Source organism: Echinops telfairi, unplaced genomic scaffold (assembly GCF_000313985.2).
Source record: "Echinops telfairi isolate 266 unplaced genomic scaffold, ASM31398v2 ScPeMD7_7457;HRSCAF=8495, whole genome shotgun sequence".
Taxonomy (NCBI): Eukaryota; Metazoa; Chordata; class Mammalia; order Afrosoricida; family Tenrecidae; genus Echinops; species Echinops telfairi.
The window spans coordinates 23,171,064-23,177,953 of NW_022111357.1; positions in this window are offsets into that span (position 1 = coordinate 23,171,064).

Here is a 6,890-nt window from a genome sequence, read left to right on the forward strand (position 1 = left end):
TAAGGAGGGGCGGGATGGTGACCGCTGGTGACCTGTCTGTCTGTCTGTTTCTCCTTGACTAGGCCTGCACTCATGCGGCTCCTGAGAAGGGACAGAAGTTTCACTGGGGGGATGGGGCATCGAAGATGAGCTGGCTAAGTGGGTGGACGGGGGAGCTGCCACCCGGCCCCAAGGCTTAACCCTGGCCCCAGTCTCCCTGCCCAGAACTCTGCCCCCAATGGCAGTGGGCAGCCAGTGGGCCACCAGAGGGGGAGGGGGAGGAGAAGAAGCTCCAATATTGATCTGAGGAACTTGAGGTGGAAAGGGGAGAGCCAACAGTGTAGTTGGGTTTCCATGGAGATGGCGGGAGAGGAAAAAATTCTCTCTGCATCAAGACCCAAGAACAAATCTCTCCCATGAAATTGCCCCAAGTGTCCAATGGCTGTTGCTATGAGGTCATTGCGGCCAGCCGGGGCCCCGCAGGCTAGAAGGAGCGTGTTCAGTTGGGGTCACAGCCACCCAGGGCTTGGGGGACGGAGGTGATGTGGAATTCTCCCAGCTGTTCCGAGAGCCAGTGAGTCCACGGCAGTCAGAAGTGGCTGTGGAGCTGTTGTTTTTCTTGGAGCCTTAATTTGATTAACACTTCAGGAGCGGTGGCAGGGTGTACAGAAACCAGGGCACCCCTGCCTCCTCCTGCTACCCCCCTGGAGGCCAGTCCCTTGCACGGGGCCCTGCAGAGCCCAGGGTGCAGAGCTGAAACGAGGGAGCCTGGGGCCCCTGGAGCTGGCTCTTGACTGGCTGAGTTCAGAGCTAGCCACTCCAAAGTGAGGGTGAGCGTGGCGCGGAGAGCCGGGTCTGCCCTGCCTGCTCTGCGCCGAGAGCAGAGGAAGAAGAAGTGGGAACTCCAAGGGTCTGCCTGGGCCTTCAAGGAAGAGACCACGGCTGGGGGATAGGGCCTCCGGGCGCCGCAGTTAGTTGTTGAGCTCATTTTACAGATGATGAAACTGAGGCCCAGCGCTGAAAGCAGAGCCCAGGTGGCAGGGACCCCAGGCAGGAGCACCATACACCTTTCCTTAAAGCCATCCCAGAGCTGAACCCGTGTGGCCCAGAGAGCTGCCGTCCACCCTGTGCCACAGAGAAGCTGGAATCCTGGCCAGGCAGGCAGTGCAGCTCTGGGCACACAAGCTGTGGGCAGACCAACAGCTCAGTCCCGGAGCCTGCACGGGTGGGGGTGGGGGAGGCAGGGGGAGGAGGAGCGACTGAGTGGGGAGAGAGATTTGCAAACCTGTTCTCTGCAAAGGTAATGGTTCAGGCTGCCACGGGGCAGGTCTCCCCAGGACCCAGCTCTCCCCTGCCCCTTCTGAGACTGCCAGCCCAGGCTCGTACTCAGCCCAGAACCGGAGGAGACAGGGGGCTTCCAAGACCCTCCCACAGCAGACCCGCTGTGATGGGGACAAGATCACTGGGCACATGCCAAGCTTGGGACATTGGCCTTGTGTTTATCAGCTTCCTCTTCTCCGGCCAGCTCACCATAAAGATGCCACAACCTGGCCTCCACAGAGCTTGGGGTCTAGGTGGAAAGACAAGGTGAAAGCCAAACCACACAGGGCTGGGTGCGGGGTGGGGCAGTCCCTAATTGGTGCTGTCAGGGGAAGGATTGAATGAGAGTGAGAACAGTCACAGGACAGGGACTCTGCCGGAGCGTCGCCTCATGAGAACCGTCATCTGATAACAGCAGAATCCCATCTTACAGATGAGAAGATGGGGAGCACAGAGGGATTGCCTGCGATCGCTCCGGGAGTAAATGACAGAACCTCTGACTCTAAGGCCAGGCACAGCTTTGAGTACGTAGATGCCCACGGCAGCTGGTGACTGGCACTGTGTCTATCAATTTGAACCACCCTGGGCTTGAGTATCCAGTCCCCTCCCAGTAGCTAGAGCCAGGCTTCTGGCGGGTCATGTGGCTGGTTGGTCACATGGCGGGATGCTGTCTCTTGTCTTAGAAGGGCGGGTGGTGGGGAGACCAGGTGTCCCACTGAGTGAAGATCATGAGCAGAGCAGAGCTGGAGCTGAGATGGCTCCAAAGCCTGAGGTCTGGAGAAGTCCAGAGACGCTGGAAACTGTTGACTAGACTTGCTTCTGGCACCCAGAACAAGCTGACAGCTTGTGGCAACTCCCATCACCAAGGGAAGGATGAACAGTCCTTCAGCAGACGGCCCGAGCGCTACAGGCCTGGGCTCTGCCCTCGGGGCTGCCCTACCACAGACCTGGGCCCAGAGGTTTCTCAGCACTTCCCCATCCCACCCCCTGGCACTGAGCTGTGCTGGCCTTGCAAGCCCTGGGGTCCAGGCCTAGCTCTGCTCCACATGCCGGGTGGTCTTCTCCCCCATGCTGGGGAGCAGTCCTCAGCACGTGGTTCTGAACCCCAATTAGGGGTGCTGGGAAGAGCTGGGGAATCGGTCCCCTAAGGTTTTGTCATTGCAGCTATCCGGAAGCCCTAGATTCTAGGACCTAGAAGAAGGCAAAGGCCCTTGCTGTTCTCGACAGCCCAGCAGGGTGGCTTAGAACAGGCTCTCCGAGACAGACTGCCCAGACCCCCGTGTCACTTAGCAGCCACGTGATCTTGGGGCGGTGGCTTACTTCTCTGGGCCTCGGTTCCTCCTCTGTTAAGTGGTACCCACTTTGGGGAGAAAAGCCTGAGGCCAGAATGCACCTGTAAGATCCTGAGCCCCTGCCAGTGCTGCTATCAGTGAGCTGTGGCACCCGTGTCCCTGTTTATAGGGGCGATGCGGAGAGCAGGTCTCAGGCTGCTGCTCCCCAGCCCCTTTTATCTCCAACTGCTTGGTCTGTCCCCCAGGCTGCTACCTCCCTGCTGTGAACCAGGCCTCCCAAGAGCCTCACAGAGCCAGGAAGGCACAGCCTGGCTCCTCGGTAAAACCTGCCGGCCAGAGGAGCTGGGGCAGGAGCACCATCCAGTGCCTCTCGGGGGAGGCAGGGGAGGCCTCGCTGGTTCTGACTCCCCACAAGAGCGTGTCTTGGGGCAGCTCCCTGGCACCTGCTTGCCCAGTGTGGGGAAAGTGGGCTCCCTTGGGTGACAGCAAGGGGAGGCCTGACACTCTGGCTACAATACACAGGTGCCAGGTATGGGAGAGTTGGCCCAGGTGTTCAATGCCAGCTCCACGTATAAACGTATGGTCTGTCTTCCCCAGGAAGCACCCCTTGGTCCCCAGCCCTCTAAGCGGTGAAAGCCCAGCTCCATCCAAGGGACCCTCACCACGCACCCTGGGGGCTGGGTCACTCACGATCTGTGGGGGCTGTGCTACGCATCACAGAGTCACCCAGCACCGCCCCCATCATGGCAACCAGAAATGTCTGCACACAGTGCCACAAGCCCCTCAAGGGGCTGCATCCCCACCCAGTTGAGAATCAATGGCTTTCACGCCGTCATTCAGCTGGACCTGAACTTGACTTGTTGAACTCCCATGTTCAGATCTCATGATTTGTATCCCCTGCTTCTAAAATGGTTTCAAGGTTACAGGCTGGTACACGATGACACACTTGGGGTTGGAGCCCAGCAGCGGCTTTGGGGGTGGGTGCAGTGCTTAATCACTCTTCTGCTGACCACCAGGTCGGCGTGGGCAGCGGCAGCTCCGAGGGAAGAAGGTGCAGCGGTCTGCTTATTCTATAAAGAAGCCCCAGAGGATAGCCCTGCGAATCCCAGAGAGCAGTTGGACTCAGGGCTGCAGGGCAACTTTGAGTCAGAATCAGCTCTTCATGGGAACAGATGACCAGCTCTTTTCTCTGGGACCACTGACCATAACCACTACAGCACCCACCCTCCTTCTGTAAAGTTCAAAGCCCATGGGACCCTACGGGCAGTTCTCCTCTGGGGTCTTTATGAGTAGAAACAGACCAAACAGCAGCCCCTCTCAGGGGTCTTCTTGGCGTTTTCTACAAGGTTAGGAACAGCTGGCGACCAAAACGTGGCGCATGCCTTTGAACAAGCCCCTCAGTCATGTCTAGCCCCCCTGCGGCAGGCCCAGGTGCTTCTGCCATGCAGGGGGGATGCTTCTCACCAAGGGGGGTTCTCAGAGGACACTGAGGCCCGCCTCCACAGGGAAGGAGGAACGCCCACTGCCCTCAGCCTCAGCGGTACCCAAATGTGCCAAAGATGGAGGGGGGACTCGAGGCTGTCCCCCAGCCCACTGGATGCTCAGCTAGAGCAGACCTCCCTCCTGTCGTGGGGCCTCATGACCAGCTCCTACCCAGCCGTCTGCTCTGGTTTGACTTCTTGCTCCAACCCTGGATTAGCAGTCGAGCGGCAAAAGCCTCTGACAAGACAGGGCTCCCCAACCTGTCGGAACTCGCCCACCTCGGCCCTGGGGTGCATCTGGAGGGCTGAGCGTGTGCATGCAGCCCCACTCTGCCTGCTCCTCCCTCTGGGGAGAAAGGCCGAGGCGGAGCCAGCCAGGCACGGAGTTGGCCAGGGCGCCACTGGCAGGGGTGGCAGCCGCCTGGCCTGCCATTGGCCCCTTCACCCACCCCTCCGCTCCAACCAAGCTTGCAAGAGCCGTGCTTGCTCGGCAAACCCATCTGGAAGGTGACCCTGCGACCCCAGACTCACACGCCAACTTTCCACACGGTTGCCAGGTTCTGTCTCCAAGCCTTGAGCTGCGTCTCCGGCGATTCGGCCAAGGCTTGCTCCCTGCTGCGACCCTGCCAGCTCCCCCTTCCCCATCCAAACCCCTCTCCACCTTCCCATCGCCTGGCAAACTGGAAAGCAAGCTAAGTTTGCCCGGCTCCCCAGCCTACGCTGAACCCCACAATGGAGGGGACCTGGTCTGAGGAGGGAGAGGGAAGGAGGAGGTGGGGGGAAGGAGGGAGGATGGGATGGTCTCCAGGGAGGGACGGAGCCTCCCTGAGCTCACAGAATGTCCTTTGAGAAGCCCATGGGAATCAACGGGAACCGCTGACGGGCCTCAAGGGGCCTCATCCTGCTCTGACTCTGACTGGTCCTCACAGACTGCCCCCTCCCCACCTCCCCACCCCCACCTCACTCTGCTCCCAAGGCCTGTCTCAGGATTGGGACGGGGACGCTTCCCCAAAGGCTAGAGGTAGCAGCATCTTCTCCACCAAGCTAGGTGGCCCAGCAGTGCGCCTCCCCAGGCTATCAGGGATGGCCAGTGTCCAGTGGGGGTGGCCTGGTGTGCCCCCTGGAAACAGACCAAGCACTAGCCAAGACTTTCTCAACTCAGGCCCTGCCCTGGACTCTAAGGGTCACATCACGTATTTGTGGTAGAGCCGGACCTCAATATCGGTCCTGACTATCTCTCCAGAGTTTTCTCTGTAGCAGATGAAAGCAGGTCTGCACCCTGGGTCATTCTGTGCTGGAGACAGGGGTGAGCAAGGGAGGAGCGCGATGGCTCTGGCCGCCCCAGTCTGGCAGGAGGAGGCAGGGAGTGAGCGGGATTCAGCTGCAGACTCTCCCAGAACTGAAGGGACCCACTGACACGGAACAGCCTGAGACCTGGAGCCGGAGCAGGAGTCCCCCTCCAGGAAGCCAGGGCTGGCTCTAGATGGCGCGGCTGGGGTTTCCTTCCTCCCCCCTCACTGCCTCCCCCAAAGCACCGAGGATAGCTTTCGGGTTCAGTGGTTCAGCAGCCACCAGGCGTCCAGCGGTGTGAGGACAGGGGCTGGTGGGTCTCCTGCTGGCAAGAAAGGAGAGCCAGACAAGGGACCCTGCCAACCCGGTGTCCCAGGGAGGGAGGACAGTTCCTACCTTGGGCACAGCTCTAGGGCCATCAGATCTGAGGGGGCCACTTCCTGGACTTTGTTCAACCACCGGGTCCCCTGGAAAACGGGAGTGAGGGGACTTCCAGGTAGGAAGTCAGGGCACAGAGTAAAACAGAGGGAGCAGGGGCACCAGGGTGCTGGACGTCGGGGAAACAGAGATGCCCTAAGGCAAGGAATGGGTGCTGAGGTCTCTGTGGAGCCGGGCAGCCAGGAGGTAGGGGCAAGAGCCCTCGGCACAGGAGTGAGGGCTCTGCTCCGTGAGGAGGCCTCCAACGAGAGAACTGCAGGGACACGGTGTTAAGACCCAGAGCTTTGCCAAGGTGGGTAAAGTGGGGAGGGGAGGCGGCACCCACCACCCACAAGCTACCCCATGTGTTTCAAAAGCCACCCCCTCCATGTGGTTGGCCCTGTGGAGTTTTGGGCCAAGGTAGCTACTCCTTTCATGGATCTGATAGCGACAGAGTCCTCAGGCCCAGGCCTGGCCCAGGTGTCCACACAACCTGGAGAGCAGGGCCCTCCCAGCACCTGCACTTTAGAAAGCCAGCCCAGAAGCCCTCAGGCCCCAGGCCTGAACTATGGCTCAGAGAATACGAACAGTTCTAGAAGGGTTCATCAGTGGGACAATCAGGCCACCTCCCTCCATCCCTGGCTGCCAGGCCATCACGTCCTCAGATGCCCTGCAGCATCTTCAGCGGCCCCTGGGCTGGAAACCAACACGGCCTGTGTTCAAATCCTGCCCACCTGGGGTGGCTGCCTGGCCCTGAGCAGATCCCTCTTGGAGCCTCCGTTTCCGAATCTGAAGACAGAGGTGATGGCACCTGCCTGGGCCCCCTGTGCTGTCGCCATGGGTGACTCTGAGTAACAGCATACCTGGGGGAACAACAGCTCTACACGCCCCTCCCCCCTGTCTTCTTGGGTGTCCAGAACCAGCTGGGCCAAATTCCCTACGCACACCTGAGTCTGTCTGCAGCCCCTACTGTCCCTAGCCCCGCATCTTCAGATAGCATCATCTGGCCACCCCATCTTTCATACGCCTGCTCCTCGGAGGCTCCCCCACCCACCCACCCCCTGTGCTCAGAGGGCTGTCAGAGACAAGGAGAGGATGGCCCGGTGGCAGG